At 34.6% G+C, this 17,851-nt stretch overlaps 1 protein-coding gene and 1 non-coding gene across 3 annotated transcripts in view; both read left to right on the forward strand.

Annotated features, from left to right (window-relative positions):
• CALCRL (calcitonin receptor like receptor) overlaps positions 1–17,851 on the forward strand; it is a 96,586-nt gene that overhangs the window by 3,861 nt on the left and 74,874 nt on the right. Inside the window, exon 2 of one of the 2 annotated variants that reach the window (XM_051849374.3) lies at positions 11,487–11,554. The exons of the other annotated variant lie outside the window; for it this stretch is intronic. The gene's annotated coding sequence lies outside the window, so the exon portion shown is untranslated. The remainder of the gene's footprint in view (positions 1–11,486; positions 11,555–17,851) is intronic. 2 annotated transcript variants of the gene reach the window in all.
• LOC127482555 (small nucleolar RNA SNORA63) lies at positions 10,881–11,011 on the forward strand. The gene has a single exon (XR_007920830.1). It is a non-coding gene; the product is annotated as a small nucleolar RNA SNORA63 (small nucleolar RNA).

Genomic DNA, 17,851 nt, shown 5'->3' on the forward strand with positions numbered 1-17,851 from the left:
TATATTTTGTATTCCATTTCAATTTTAGTTTAAACAGAAAAGTTCTCAAAATATCCTAGTTATTTTTCATGTCTACTTAGGATATGTTATTTTTACATTAAATTGCATTATGTCAAATAATCTCTGAATGTCCATGTATTTGGGAACATTAAGAATGATCCATAAATTTAATTTTTAAGGTTCTACGTTTTCATTGGCAATCTTTGTTTTTGTCAAAATGCCTATTTACAGGCAATTCTTACTACTGCATAGTGGTAAATACTTTTTATGTACTGTATTTCAAAAATATAAAGAAAGAGTATCTACACATTAGGATGGAAAAATACATATGTATTTTGGTTTAAGATGACATTATAAGAGTTTGTCTTGTAACATTTAATGAATTCTTATGCACGCAGGATCTAATGAAGACTATTCATAAGGGCTCATAATTTATACATAATTGCATGAGTTTCATTGTGTATCTCTTTTTGATGGACCTCTTAAGAGTTCATAGACTCTCAGTTTAGGAACCTATGTTCCAATCAATTCACAGGAAAATCACATGTTTAGAATGAGTTGTTATACATGAATATTTTTAAGCCACTCTAGATACTTATATAAATCAGATAGTAAGAGGCAGCACTAAAAACTCAGACATGGACACCAGAAATAAATGGTCTATAAAATCATTTCCATAAAACAGGGGGATGACTCTAAGGAAAGCCATATAATAGGTATAATCTGCAATGGGCAATTTTCCATGTCCCTTTCTGTATCCTTTCCTTCACCTATGCTGACCTAAACCTAACCTTCCGCCAAATCATATGCCCAGTGTCTACATTCTGTCCTCAGATAGTGAAGAGTATGTTTTTTAATCATCTACATTAGGCATTTCAGAATTGTAACCAGACACCAATGCAGTGTATTTGATTTGAGAAGAATACACTCTGATCTCAGTTCATGTCATAATTTCATCTTGTCAGGGGATATCTTTTTAACACATATAACCACCTACTTATTTCTATCAGGTGATGCTAGGATTAAATAGCACAATTCTCAGTTTAATAAGCACTTATCATTGCCAGGCCATGTGCTAGGTGTTGAAAGCAAACAAAACAGACCCCCTGCTCTGGACAATATCAGCTCTACCTCAGTGTCATGACTGTATCCAGGTATAAACTCTTGATCCACATAGTTGGCTGACATACTTTTTTTCATCTTATTGCAAATTAGGAGTTAATGTCTTAATTATGGCATTTACTAAAATGGTGAAACTTGGTAAATCAAATATTTTTGTGTATATTTATTACTCTGGGTAACTTGGGGTTGTAGATTTCACACCAAAAAAGAAATATGAAATTAAGTGCATTCTTATTCATGTCTACTTTGCTTATATCCTTTGATTAAGATATTCTGAAATATTTTTATTGCTTATGACTTTGATCCTTCATATACTAACAAAAGAGATTTCCCTGAATCCACTGCCATAACTGTATACCAGCAATTGTTAATTTTTAAAGCAAAGTGTATGTGATTAAAGACAACAGTATTCTTAGGAATAAAACTTTGAAGAATGTTTGGCTTTATTAATTTGAACAGGAATGCCTTAACATGACAATAGGAGCAAATATTATGATCTAGAACCACCTGATAGGAGTGAATTTATAATATGAAAATTCCTTAATTTTTAAAATTATTTCCACACATTAGCTAATATCTTACTTAGGTACTTTATAAAATAATTTCCTATAGTTTGTTCCATGTTATCTATATAGAAATTATTAGTTTAAGTGGTTTTGATCATAAAATTAATATATGTCCATTGTTAATGAACTGGATTCCATCTATCTTTCTTCCTCCAAAATAAATATATCAAAAATGAACAGAGTTTATATTTGAGTTTTTATATAACTTAAGCGCCCTTTAAAATATTCAATAAATGGACAATTTTTCAGTTTAACCCTGAAATCTACGTTTATTCACCAGCTTCTCAAATGTCAACTCTAGCACTGTAAAAGACTGCATGCTCAAACTCTTTAATGTTATATATACTTTCCAAACCTAAGGGATTGACAAATTTAAATAAATCTAGATAATGGATCATAACTTAGAAATAGTAGACTGCAGTTCAATGTGTCCTCAGAGGGTTACATTAATTCTAGCTATGATGTAGGTCTCAGAGTAAAAGATGTTAGATCTTTACACTTAGACAACATTCTGCTCCTAATTACTCTAAACAGTTTAGACTTCAAGGACTGTCCTACATTCTGACCTACATTTTCATTCCAGAAATAATTACATAATGCAGTCTTTAAATATAATGTATAAGTTTTTCTATATGAACATCATCACATGCATCAATTCAAATTTTAACCACTATTTGAAGTGACATTAAAATTGTAATAATAAAGATTACTGTGCAACAGATTATTGATATAAGATTATAATATAAAGCAGTGGGAGAGTACTTATTTGAATGAAGTAGATGAGTAAATTTCTAAGTTTATCATGCTTTCTTTTCTCTACTGCTCATCATATGAGTATCATTACAGAACATGAACATGAAGAAACTTTCTAAACTTATTTGTACCAATAATTCCTGGCTCGTGGATTTATTGTCTCTTCCTTTTGTTGAGTCCACTCCTCTAGACAAGTTTTCTTCTTGTTAATACTTCTAACATGAATTAGCACATCTGTAAAGGAATATGAGCATTTTATCTAAAAGAATCATAAATTAATGAATAAGGCGTATAGTTGGGTAAGAGGAATAACTTCTAATGTTCTATAGCACAGTAGAGTAACTATGGTTGGCAATATTCCACTGTAAGTTTTAAAATAGCTAGTGGGGAGGATGTTGAATATTTCCAAGAGAAAGAAGTGATAAATGTTTGAAGTGATAGGTATATCAACTTCCCTGATGCATAGAATGCATACATTGAAATACAATACTGCATCCCATAAATTGTACAATAATTTTGTCAGTTAAAAATAAAGTATTCTTAAAAATCTATATCTGAGTTTCACTCAAGTGTACCTCTCCCTGATGTTTATATACCTCAGTTCCTCACCTATCAAAATCTTCCCCACATATAAACTTTTCTATGGGAACTACCCAGAATAGTGTATAAAATCAACCCATAACTACACCATCACAATTCTTTTATTCTCCTAATTTTAGTTTTTCCTAAATTTTTCTAAAACACTAATTACCTTGCAACAAATATTTACTGTAATTTGCATATTTGCTTTGTTACTGCTTAAATTCTTTCAATTTTGCTAACACGTAAACACCACAGTACAAGAACATCTGCCTCCTTTTTCCCCCACTAGCACATCCTAAGCACCTAGAAAAGTGCCTGCACATTGTAGGTGCTTAAAGGAATGAATGGATGTTTATTGATATCAGTTGCTACTTCACAGAAAACTGGACATTGACTTGATGTGATTTTGTATGCAGTATATTATTGATGCTGCACTCTGTAGGTGTTAACAATCGAAGAGAAAATATTCAGAAACTAATGACCATTTCATTATGCTTAGATTAACTATATCTTCACTGTCTTTATAGGGGAAAATAAATTAATAAAAATGCTTTGTATAATGAACTCAGGGTTCATTATGCTGAATTCCAAGTAGCAACCTTTCAAACTATTGTAAAGGAGAGTGTTGCTCAGTATATTACTACAAAATGTTGAAATTTTTCCCCAAATGGCCAAACAATGGGTAAAGCTGGCAGAATTTCTTGTTGAAACTGGAAGATTTGCCAACTGTTGCTTCCCAACAAAAGCCTTAGTCCATTACTTACTGCCTTTCTGAGCAATACCACGAAGGAGATTATAGAAAAGGAAAAAAACTTATCAGATAAATGGAAAGAAAATAAATCAATATCTTACAGAAGCACATATAGTAAAATACAAATCGTGTTTAATTACCAAAACCTTAAATGCCTGTTTGGAAAATGAGTTACATTTTCCTAATCTGTAAGTTAGCAAGTCTTTAAGTATTAATCTTTAAATGTTTAAAGATAATTTAAAGAATATCAGCTGTCAGTGCCTTTCATCATTGTATAGTTTTGCAAATTTTCTAAAATAAATACCAAAGGACTATGCGAAAACTTTAAAAACTTCATGGAAAATGTGCATTATGACAAAACCATGACTTTAAAACATTTTGGCACCAAAATAAACTTATCTTTTAATTCCATTTTCTCAAGAACTTTTTGTAGTGCCCACATGTGTGCAAAAAAATTAAATCCATGCATATGAGGGAGCCTTTCAAAAACTGAAGAAACATATATATTAAGAAATAACAGGCTAATGCTGTGGTGTAATGGGTAAAGCCGCCACCTGCAGGGCCAACATCCCATATGGGCACTGGTTCAAGTCCCAGCTGCTCCACTTCCAATTCAGCTCCCTGCTATGGCCTGGGAAAGCAGAAGATGGACCAAGTGCTTGGGTTTCTGTACCTGTGTGGGACACCTGGAGGAAGCTCCTGGCTCCTCACTTTGGTCACTGTGGCCATCTGGGGAGTGAACCATTGGATGGAGGATCTCTCTCTCTCTCTCTCTCTCTCTCTCTCTCTCTCTCTCTTTCTCTCTCTCTCTCTCTCTGCCTCTACCTCTCTGTAACTCTTCCTTTGAAATAAATAAATAAATCTTTAAAAAACAAAGAAATAACTATGTATGGATTTCCAAAAACTTTTTGTACCAAAACTTATCTTTTGATCCCATTAGGCACAAACATATTGAAGAACCCTTAACTTTGCAATTAAATCAAATCATGATTTGCTTGGAGCTTCATGATGCATTTTCCCAAAACAGATTTTCTGAATTGATATAATTGAGATATTATAAAAATGCAGTACTTCTATTTTAGATTCCTATTTATTTCAGACTGGTAGAACTAATTTTGTGGGTTTTCTTCCTTTAAACAGAATGCTAATCACTCATTCACCCAAAGACATCACAATTGAGCTTTCTTCATCTAAGTCCAGAGATGGGTATCATTCAATGAAACAATAATTTTTCTTTGACAAAAATACTTAAGATATGTCCATAGAATTCAGGAAAAGTATATGTATGTACACAGAATTTGTAATTTTTCTTTTAGCATACTCTCTAGTAACATAATTGAGTGGGTGTTAATTCCAAAGCAACAAACTAACCTTGATTAAACTACCCTGTCTGAAACAAAGTATTGCCCAAAAGAAAAAAGCAAATCATGAGATGCCTCCTTCTTATCCTCATCCTTTCCTGTTCTTTGCCTCTTCTTCAATTTTCAGAATTACTTTGATGTGGTTATGACCAAATAGTGTACTTATGACAAGGTTATTATAAAATATGAAAATAAGGACAGCGCCCCGGCTCACTAGGCTAATCCTCCGCCTGTGGCGCTGGTACCCCAAGGTTCTAGTCCCAGTCTGGGTGCTGGATTCTGTCCCGGGTGCTCCTCTTCCAGTCCAGCTCTCTGCTGTGGCCCGGGAGTACAGTGGAGGATGGCCCAAGTCCCTGGGCCCTGCACCCGAATGGGAGACCAGGAGGAAGCACCTGGCTCCTGGCTTCGGATCGGCATAGTTCCAGCCGTGGTGGCCTTTTGGGGGGTGAACCAACGGAAGGAAGACCTTTCTCTCTCTCTCTCTCTCTCTCTCTCTCTCACTGGCTAACTCTGCCTGTCAAAAAAAGAAATGAAAATAATAGCATTCCAACAAAAGCTATCCTTTTTTAAAATTTATCTTCATTCATTTCTTTCTGGTATGTTTATGTAGAGCAAGAAAACCCAGTCTTGTACAACACATTTTCTTTGTTCCATTTTTCCCAAAAACAGAAAATCATCACAAAATAAAAATAGAACCAGTAATAAATTTTAGAAAACAAAGAAATGACAATTTTAAGTCTGCAAGACTTGAAGATATATTGGAAAGGATCTTAAAAATTTCACACATGTAGAAAGCTTGATATAATTTTAATTGAACAATTTTGTGCTTAAAAGTGAAATATGAGTAATTTCTCACAGCAAGCAAAACACTTCACACTTCTAGCACTAATCCCTACAATAACAAATATGTACTCCCATTACTGCTGTTCAGAAAAAGGCAGTATTTACTACAGTTAAACAGTGAGTTTTCACACTCTTCTAGATTCAATGAAGCAGCAAATATTCTTGAGAGCCTTTTCTAACAGAATACTACTTGTAGGTTGAAGAAATCTAATTTGAAATATGAGTAATTGTCTGAAAGTAAATTAAGTATAATATTTGCTGTAAAATTCAAATGTTTGTTTCAATTATTGCAGTTTGCTCTCTATTGCACAATGGATTTTATGGAATGGCATAAAATCGCTAAATGTCTTTATAGCCCTTCAGCTCTTAACATATATGCTGGATAACCTTGACTGTGAAAAAAGTCTCTATCCTAGATTGATAGTAACACTAGAGGAATGAATGATAAGCTAGTTCACAACATCGAGCCAAAATCACAAAAGTGATTTGTGATGTTTCCCCCCCACCAATGTTTTTAATGCCTCTCTGATACATTCTGTTTTAACTTGTTTCTATTGTTAACTAGTTTCTTACTGCAGATATTTCTAAAGCAGTGGGTGCGCTTTCCATATTTATAAATACCATATTTTTCTAATTTTACATTTTCAAACAAATATTTTGAAGTTTTTATACACCCTAAACTTTGGTCCCTGTAAGTGCACCCAAAACAATACATATTATCACAAGTGTATGCTGGAGTTTTTGACACATGGCAAGGTAAAGAATTTAAAATTCTTTCAGGTGTTGATGAAATTAGAAATGGAATGATCAAGATTAAGAAGTGAAGTGCCAAGCAGGATAACAGAGAAGACTTTTTAAAAATTCTTACCTAGAGATTGGAATGACTGTAAGAATAAAATTAGTAGTAATTATTGCTTACTGAGTGAGAAAATTTATATAAAACCAAAATCAGCAAAATCAGGGATTCAATTTGAAAGTTAAAGAAACAAGAAAAGAAAAGGGAGTAAAAAGACTGAAGAGGCAAAAAGATAGAGAAAGGGAGAAAAAATAATTTATTTGTCAGAAAGGTAGTAAATAAAAATTTATTGCTGAAGCACATGAGTTAAGATGTGGAGAGGCTATGGAGACATGGCAATGGACAATGGGTACTCCAAAGAATACCCTTTATATACAAATGTATTCTAGCTGCTTGGTGTAAGATTTTGGATGGGAAAACACTATCTGCTTTAACGTTCAGGAATGGAATTGAGTGTTAAGCCATGGGATTACTCCTTCTGATAAGCGCTGAGAAGTGTTTATTAAGAAGCTGAGAGAAGAACCATCATCTCTTGGGTGATACTACTGCCTTCATGGTCTGAGAATGGAATCAACTTGGTCAAATGATGACTATACTTTTAAGCAGAGGGGTCATGAGTCTAACTTACTGGCAAGCCTCAGTCTCCCAAGATAGTTTCTCAAACAGCATAAGCAAGCCAGAAATTGGGCTAAATTAGTCATATCACACTTAAAAGAGCAGGGCTATCTGGTAAAATGAAAAGCCTGTATTTCAAACCTATTGAATCAGTCTGGTGGCTCAGCACATGGAAGGAGTTGATGCTCAAATGATCCCTGCAAGCCCTAAAACACTCTTTTCTGTCATTGAACACTGGATATTCTAAAAATAAGCCATTCCATAGATTATAGTCAAATTTACAATAACAAAATAGTGCACAATGCTCATGTTTTAAACAAGTGATTGTCTTTTAAAATACCTAAACTGTAAGTATAAATTCATGTTGAACAGCTCACAAATGCCAAAATGTATGTAATATTATCTCTTCTAATTCTAGCCTGAGAATTATTTGTTTTGTGATTTTGGGGCACATTTTCTGTGAATAAACATAGTTGAAGTCTTAGGAACTTAGTAATAAAAGAAATTCAATTTTACAGGCCTTTTCCATTTTCATTAGACTGGGGGTAAATATACACACAGACACACACATACACACACACATTGATTCAAGAGCTTGTCACTGAGATTCCAAAATTCCCTCTACATAGCTACAAAAGTAAACTCAAATCAAATATAATTTTCCTTTATAAATTATTTGTAGAATTCTAAGTGTTCAAATTGTTCATATGACTATAATATAATTGTAAAATCTTATAGGTCAATCCTAATATATTGAAAAAAGGAAATACATTTTCAAATTGATCAGTACTCCATGAGGAAGCTCCATTTCCCACACTAACCTTCTAATCTGTCCAAATACAAATTGCATTTTCATGCTTTGACTCAGAGATTTAAAACTAATACATGACTCCAGGGAGGAATCATATTCTGCTTAGTGTTTCATAAATAAATTATATCTTTAAAATTCTTAGAGAACAGTATATAAAACATAAATTTACTATTTAAATAAACACCTGTGTGCCTAGAACTCAGCTTGAACATCACATTATTCCATGATTGACCCACACATGCATCCCCAGAAGTCAACTGTTACCCTAGATTTGTACTGTTCTTTCCCTTGATCTACTTTGTGACTTTACCACATGTGTATGTGTTTCTGAGTGCTATATTATTTAGTTTTGTTATTTTTAGTTTTACTTTTATGAATGTGGAATCATCCTGAATACATATCTTTTTTTTTTAACTTTTATTTAATGAATATAAATTTCCAAAGTACGACTTATGGATTACAATGGCTTCCCCCCAATACCGTCCCTCCCACCCACAACCCTCCCCTTTCCCACTCCCTCTCCCCTTCCATTCACATCAAGATTCATTTTCGATTTTCTTAATATACAGAAGATCAGCTTAGTATACATTAAGTAAGGATTTCAACAGTTTGCTCCCACACAGAAACATAACATATCTTGCAGACACACTTCTTTACTTCAGCATTCTGTTTTTGAGATGAATCATTGTTGTTAACAAGTGTAGCTGTGGTTCTTTCTTTTCACAGTGTTCTACCATATGAATGTACCACAATGAAGATAATCTTTTTCTGCTGAAAGAAACTGTGGATTTCATCCACAGTTTTTCTATTAGAAACAGTGAAGGCACAAGCTATTTTATTTTACATAGCTTCTTGTACACGTGTGTCTGAGTTTCTTTAGGGAATATCTGTATGAGAAGGAATTCAAGATTCTAGCAGATCAGAGTCCTTGTACCAGTTCATATTCCTAATAATGCAAAAGGTTTTCATTGCTCCATATCCTTTCTAAGACTGTATATTATTGTCAAACCTTTTAATTTTTGCCAGTCTGATGGGTGTAACATAGTATCTCATTGTGTTTTTAATTTGCATTTCCCTGATTATGAATCACAGAGATTTTGCATGTAAAATGGATTAGGATTTTCCACTGAAACATTTGTTTCTAATTGTTAAGCAGTGACTGGATTTTGTAGCATTATGGGTAATCTACTTGTAGCTATTATTAACTATTTCTTTTTGGTTAGGTAAGTCAGGGAAAGGAGAGTATGTATCATTGTTTTTAAAACTGGAAATGTGTGAATTGGATTTCTTGTCATGAACAAGAACACAGACTGAAAATGTTTAGAATCATACTCCTAACATTCTATCTCCCTTTATTCAAAACACCCATCAATTATTTGTCAAAATTTCCTTTGAAAATAAAGGGAGTTAAAAACAAATAATTCCATTGTGTATATGTGCCTTTTTAAAAATCTGTTCAGTATTTAACAAAGTTGATGGAGTTTACAAGTCTCGTGAATGTGGCTGTGTCTCTTACTGCTTTAAAAAAAATCATTTCTTTGCATCAAAATATCATAAAACCCTTGGAGTTTTCTGTTGGTATTTTTATCATTTTTCATAGAACTTTATAATGATTTCTTTGTATCCTCTCTTATTTGATACTAATTTATTTTAGTACATAATTTGTACTCCAGGTATTGATTTTTTTTTAGAAGGAAGTGTAGCAAGTATATGCTGACATATACACAGTAATTTCATTAAAATATATAACACATGAACTAACCAAACTTCACTCATCAATAAATTTTCTGTTATCCACAAGTGTCCTTTACATGTCCAAATAATCAAAAGAGTAGAAAGAGTCTTCATAGTATTTGCAGTTAGGATGAAAAATGAAATTTCTTGAGCTATGCAGAAAAAAAAATAATGCTCTTCAGTCATTTCTATTTCTAGTGACATTTTCCCGCAAGTTGTTAAAATACTCAAAATAGACTTCAACTTTGAACTTGCTGAATTCCATGTGTATGCCAAATTCACTCATGGACCGTGCTGACCCGTTTTCTGTCTTTGGACCAGCCAAATCATTTTCACTTCAGGACCACTGACCAAAATCATCTCTTTAAGAAGCGATCTTTGTCCTGTATGTTTCATGGTAGTCTCTCTCATTTCTGGTCCCTGCTCATAAGCTCTTTTTTTAAGACTTATTTTATTTATTTGACAGGCAGAGTTATAGAGAGAGGGAGAGACAGAGATAGAGGTCTTCCTTCTGCTCCCTAAATGTCCTCAGTAGTTGAGGCTGGGACTGGGCCAGTCCAATGCCTGGAGCTTTTTTCGGGTCTCCCACGTGGGTGAAGGGGCCTAAGCACTTGAGACAGCCTCTGCTACTTTCCAAGGCACATTAGAAAGGAGCTGGATCAGAAGTAGAGCAGCCAGGACTCAAACCAGTGCTGATATGGGATGACAGTATCTCAGACAATGCCTTAACTCACTATGCTACAGAGCCAGCCCCACAAGCCACCTCTTTAGCCAGACTTTCTATGAACATTCTGTAGAGCCATCATACCCTCTTACCTGCCTTAATTTTATTCAGAGCACATATCACTACTGAACCTCCAATATTTACTTGTTCATTGTTGGTTTTCTCCTTATAAAATAAGCTCCATGATGGCTGGGGCTGCTATATCCTCAGAACCTATACCTGAAGCAGGATTCAGACTACAATATAGCTGTTTAGTGCTGTGTTGTCGTTCCCCCTGCTCAAAGTAAGGTTGTTTCTTACTATACCTGTCTGCTCTATCCCTGTAGCAGCCAGGGATGCTTGGTCTCATACAAGCTGATAAATTCAGTGACCGGAGCAGTGATTTTTGAATAAAGGTTGGTTTTATTTGCAGAAAAAAAAAAGAACCTATACCTGAGCCATGAATCCATAGATTCTACTTTTCCTATTGTTAAAAGACTTTGAACAAAAGTGGTCATCTGCCTACATGTTTATACCCCCACAGAATCCTGCTTCTTAGGACATAAAAGTCTAAGGACAATATTCATTACTATTTCCAAATTAGCATGATAGTAACTTACTAAACATGCCTGGTAGATCTCCTCCCAACTTCCCATTCAAATGCTCCATTTAAAATAATGTAATTATAGTTTTAAGAGAGAGAAAGAGGGAGAGAGAGAGAGAGAGAGAGAGAGAGATGGAGAAAAAGAGAGACAGAGAGAGAGGTATAACTTTAAGTTAAATTCTGTAAAATTTCACTATCCACTGGTAATATTACCAAATTCACAGGAATGTTCTTTTGTCATCCAGGGTGCTACGATGATACATCAACCACTTATGCTGCCACCTGTCAAAACTTTGGATGACTCTACTTTCAGGTATTGCATATGCTACAAAAGAACATTCATGACCTAATGAAAGTAACATGTTGGATTTTCAATAAAGTCAAGGAAAATGAACACATTAACAATAAATAGAAAGGCCTTATGTAATGGTATATAGTTAAATTTCAAAGAAAGGAAATCTATGAAAGGAAATTCAACAAAATACTGATAACAAGAGAATTATACACGTCTGTCAGACTTACAAAATCATTTCCTTGGAACCTTGGTGAACAGAATTAGGCCCATTTTTTTTTGTTTTTCACCAAAATAAACTTATATTTTCTTGTAGATCCCATATTCTTTTTATTTTGGCCAAAGGACTAGAAATAATATTAGTTTAGTAATATTAGCCACAGATATCATGCATATGTATATTTTATATATAATTTAATATAACTATATAGATATAGAAAATATACTATGTTGAATGTTTTAAAATAATACAGATTAATTGCTCATTTGAAATAAGCCCCTTTCTTCTGTGAATTTTCTTGTTTTCTGCTATTTTCCAGTGCCATTATAATCCTATCAATATGTAAACTGTCCCATAATTAGAATAAGAGAATACCTTATAGATAAATGAACAAAAAAATGATGGATAAATTGTGTTAATATTTTAAACTATTTTAGATACTATTATTAGATTTCTCTGATAAAGCAATTTCAATTTAATTCTGGGTATTAACTACATCTTTCAAGGACACCAGTGCTTCAAAATAGACTACTGTTGCACATGACTGTGTCGTCTTATTTATATTTAGCATTATAATTCCATGACAAAATATTAATTATGCAACTATCCTTACACCTCATTATTCCCTTTTCTACAAAATTGGATTTTTTGTAAGATTTATTTTACTTATTTGAAAGACAGAGTTTCAGAGAGAGGTAGAGACAGAGAGAGAGGTCTTCCATCTGCTGGTTCACTCACCAGATGACCGCAATGGCCAGAGCTATGCCGATGCGAAGCCAGGAGCCAGGAGCTTCTTCCAGGTCTCCCATGTGGATGCAGGGGCCTGAGGACTTGGGCCATCTTCTACTGCTTTCCCAGGCCATAGCAGAGAGCTGGATCAGAAGAGGAGTAACTGGGACTAGAACCAGCGCCTAAATGGGATTCCGGCATATCAGGCCAGGACTTTAACCCACTGCACCACAGCGCCAGCCCCCAAAATTAGATTTCTATCCCTAATTTATTTTTGGTTGGCAAAGTACTTAATAATTCAATCATGTATCATCCTAATAAAGTATAATATTAATGAACAATAAAGGCTGCTAAAGTATTTTGTCTTGAATTTAAAGCTCCATGACATAATTCTTTCTGTACTGAAGTGTGATATTTAAATTCCCAAGTCATATTGCTGGCACCAAAATAGACCCTCTATAATTGTTCTTTGTCCCAATGTTTGTCTTTGGGAACTCATCATTGTTGTTCTATCCTTTTATGTGTCAGCTTCCTTTGCACATTGCATTTCACATGACTCACTGTTCCTCTGAGCAAGGTTTGAATGCTCAAATTGCCTACTTGTATCTGACAGCTTGATTTTTCTTCCTGACCTTTTTTATGTGATGTGGTTCCAGATAAACTTTCATATAAATCCTCCATTTTTCTTAATGAAGACATAAAGGAAAGAACAGATAATGGAAGAAGACTCACTTACTAGGAAAGAATTTGTTTTGGCTTCCCACTGTGTGTATCACACCGGTCTTCATGAGGAAAGTGAGAGGATTACACAACATCTTTTCTAAGTATTTTTCCAATTTACACTGTAATATATACTTGCTAGTTTGAAGAGGGATTGGAAGTAGCTTGAGGATGAAAGACCCAAATTTACACTCCTTTCGCTGCATTACCTTGATCTCACAAGACATGCTGAGTATCAATGAGCTTTTCTGTGAGAGGTTAATTGAGTCCTTCATAATTCTTTTTATTTCTCACATATAGTTTAAGGTATAAAATATTTTAAATTTAAATTTGGAAGGAGATTGAAAAATTACCCGTAAGGATATTAAAAAATATGAAAACTAGAATTCCAAATTGTTCTCATGTTAGTTTGTTCGTAAGTGGTTGAGTTTTACCTAAGAGGAACCCTAGATGAAAAGTTAGAGGAGGTGACTTTTAGTCTTATCCACCATAGCTATGGAACTGTAAAGCAAACCATTAAGCCAGACTATTAGATAGATAGATAGATAGATAGATAGATAGATAGATAGATAGACAAATAGACAGACTGGCATATCACATATATAGATTGGAGTTTGGTTACCACATCTGTAAAATAGGAGATTGACCTAAATTTGAAAAAGATAATAAAGGTTTTTCCTAAGTAAGTTCTAAGGTCCTCCCTAAGTTTAGTTCTTCCAGATAACTTTGGTTCATAGCTTTGTCTCTATCATTTAATGATATAATTCACATTCTTTCCTCTGTCCTTTAATCTTTTAGACCTATGTTTTTTGTCCTGTTCCTAAATTTTAAAAGTTTCTATGAAGAACTTTTTTAAGTCTCTAAATACTATTAGTCAAATTGCTGCTGTATCGTAGAAACTCAATTTTATTAAAATATTCCAGAAAAATATGCCTTTGGTATTTTAAAACACGTTTAACAGATCAAGCTCATGAACAATTGTCTTATTATCTCTTGAAATTTTTATAGCACACTATGACTTAACTCAAAGTTCCAAATAGAAATACTACCATGTGTGTAAGAGACAGAATGGATGTCCTATTGACTATAACTATTGAAAGAGTCCAAGCCGGCGCCGCGGCTCACTAGGCTAATCCTCCGCCTTGCGGCGCCGGCACACAGGGTTCTAGTCCCGGTCAGGGCGCCGGATTCTGTCCCAGTTGCCCCTCTTCCAGGCCAGCTCTCTGCTGTGGCCAGGGAGTGCAGTGGAGGATGGCCCAAGCACCCCATGGGAGACCAGGAGAAGTACCTGGCTCCTGCCATCGGATCAGCGCAGTGCGCAGGCCGCAGCACGCTGGCCGCGGCGGCCATTGGAGGGTGAACCAATGGCAAAAGGAAGACCTTTCTCTCTGTCTCTCTCTCTCACTGTCCACTCTGCCTGTCAAAAAAAAAAAAAAAAAGTCCAAAGTAGAATGTCCACAAATTAATATGTATTCTCATTTGGTTGTATCATGAGCAAAGTCTACAATAAAATTGATGGATTCAGTAAAACATGGTTAGCATAATGGATAAGGAAAATTATATTTATATATATATATATATATATATATATATATATATTTGTCATTGATGTTAACTTAACAGTACTACAGCAAAATAAAGCATGGACCTAAATATAGCACCCTGCTCCATAGCTAAATATTGGTATGATACTTGACCAAATGTTTAGTGGGTTCTCATCTTCAGTGCCATGAATCTACTAGTAATCTTTCTAACGACTAAATGTTTGCTATATTATTATTGTTCCTGTAAAATGTACTATCTCTTATCAATAAGCTTCCTTGGGCCGGCGCCGCGGCTCACTAGGCTAATCCTCCGCCTAGCGGCGCCGGCACACCGGGTTCTAGTCCCGGTCGGGGCGCCAGATTCTGTCCCGGTTGCCCCTCTTCCAGGCCAGCTCTCTGCTGTGGCCAGGGAGTGCAGTGGAGGATGGCCCAGGTGCTTGGGCCCTGCACCCCATGGGAGACCAGGAAAAGCACCTGGCTCCTGGCTCCTGCCATCGGATCAGCGCAGTGCGCCGGCCGCAGCGCGGGCCGCGGCGGCCATTGGAGGGTGAACCAACGGCAAAGGAAGACCTTTCTCTCTGTCTCTCTCTCTCACTGTCCACTCTGCCTGTCAAAAAAATTAAAAAAAAAATTTTTTTAAAAAAATAAGCTTCCTTGGAACTTCCTTGCCAACTTGGTTTAACAGCCTCTCCTCTGGTCCATAAAATTGTTCTGCCTTGCATTGAATGCTGAGACAGTCTTTACTTTGACCTCTATAAAACAATTCCAACTCACACAGATTTCTTAAATGTAGTAGTCTTCATTGAGTATTTTCATGATAGAATATTTGAGAGAGGTTCACATACTAGCAATACAAACAAGCTAAATACTACTCTTCACTATTATTAAAATATCACTTTCCCAATAATCTATTTCAGCCTCTCTCCATCCTTTTTGTTCTCCTTCTGCTCCATTCAGCTTTCCCTCCATTCATTCTTTATGAAAATTGTTTCCTGCTTCCCTTCCAGGACTAAAAATAATGCATTTTTCTAATCGTGGAGATTTAACTTTTGATATTTGGGCACATGCTAACATTTACGACCAAGAGTCTGTTCTATCCCAGATGGATTTTAATGTATTTTATCAGAAAATAAACCAGTTATTTCCATAAGAAGTGTTATAATGCAACTGTTAGAACAATTTTAATATGTGAGTAAATAAAAATAAATCACATGGAAATTTATTAGAAAACATGTTAGATGCAGAGTAGCTAATGAAGTTTCCTAAAATTATATACTCATATATTCCTTTTCAGATTTGTTTTATAATAAATTAGAGCTTATGTATTACTTACAATTTTTATTACATTACTAAGCACAATTGTTATCAAATGCAAGTCATTTTCATTTTTGGTGAGAAGATTATTTAGAATTGAATGTCATAGCTTAATGTATCTTAGACTTTACATCAATGATCTACAAAGTAAGGGGACGGACACTTACACTAGGCATAGGCAGGGGCAGCTAGTTTTACAGAAACCAATTTCTAGATCCTCTACCCCAATTTGAATGCCTTCCTAAACATTGATTTATCACAGAAACCCCTAATATACAAGATTCTGGCCAGTTCTTTTCAGTCTCTTGTCACAACCTTTCTCTTAACTTTATGTTTCTCTCTCTCTCTCTCTCACCCTCCCTCCCTCCCTCTCTCTGCCTCTTTTTCATTTCTCCCATTCTGAATCTTACTGTAGAGCATGTCTACAATTTGTGACAATCTTCCAGACCACAAACAAGGGCACAGGAACAATGGATACACTGATATTTGCCAAGCCTCCTTTCAAAAGAACATAAGACCTTTCCCCTTTTTCCATTTCATTAATGATGTAATACTAATACAATTTAACTTGGTTTGTTTCAGACAAACTGTGTATCAACTTATGTATCAAAGTCTATAATAAACTTATCATGAATTGTACTGTACAATGTAGAGCCAAGCTAACTGGTCCAACTCTAGAATTGATCACTTTTTAGTCACTTGTGAAGTTAATAAACTGATGATGCTTCCGTTTCCTCATGACTTAACCTGAGCTAATCATAGTTTTACCTGACATGCTCTTTCATAATGTGATCATACAATCAGGAAAGCTAAATGCTCCTTTTTCATGTATTATACTGTAACATCAGTGAATCACTTATTATGTAATATTTGTGTTTCCAGACTTGGTGGGCACTCTGCATATGAATAGATACAAGTAGAAGTGTAAGTAGTTACTACTTAGACTAGTTTATGTAATTTAGTAAGCCTTCCAATATAGTTTGCTACTGCTATCATCAACATCACCATTATTATCATCATTACTTTTAATAAGAAATAAGATGTAATGATATTGCAATCTGCAATGAAAAATATTCATTTGTAGCCATTTAGACAGGATTTTTTTCAGAATAAAATTTTAATCTATGTATATTTTTATTTCATAAACGTTCTTGATCTGGGTGACAATTTCTGGAAGAGAAGAGGTTTATATAGTAGCAATGCCCACAACTTCAAATGAAAAAGTAGAATCTCAAACATCACAAAATTCAAAATGTCCCCAGAATTCTATTTCCACCTCTCTGCATCCTTCAATCTTTATCCTCTCTTTTAATCATTTATTTTTCTGTATCATGAGCTTACACTACTCTGTCAAGGGTTCACTTAAAATGATTTGGAAAACATCTCAATAGGATAAAATTCTATGTGAGGGGAAGGTGCATAGTGCAGTGGAATATGGTTTCAAGGAAAGAAAGAAATGAAGTACAATTTTCAACTGTTAAGAAGAGCACATTCATTTATTTTTAATATGAATGTGGTAGATATTAAGTTGTTCTTGTATTTATATTTCTTTGAGAACATTTAAAAGAATGATATAATAGTTATACTTTAAAAGTGAACATTTAAAATGTGCCAAAAAATACATGCTTTGCAATTGAGCTGTCAATTGAAACGGATAAAGTTCTTTCAAATTATTATACAGAAGGTGTCAACAAAAAATTTAGAGAATACTGCTTTAGACTAGAGTGCTCCGTTCATCTCTGCAATTCCTCCCCCATAAAGAACACACTTAAGTTTATCAAGAAGCATGCA

Source organism: Oryctolagus cuniculus, chromosome 3 (assembly GCF_051225735.1).
Source record: "Oryctolagus cuniculus isolate XC-2025 breed Fujian yellow rabbit chromosome 3, ASM5122573v1, whole genome shotgun sequence".
Classification (NCBI taxonomy): domain Eukaryota; kingdom Metazoa; phylum Chordata; class Mammalia; order Lagomorpha; family Leporidae; genus Oryctolagus; species Oryctolagus cuniculus.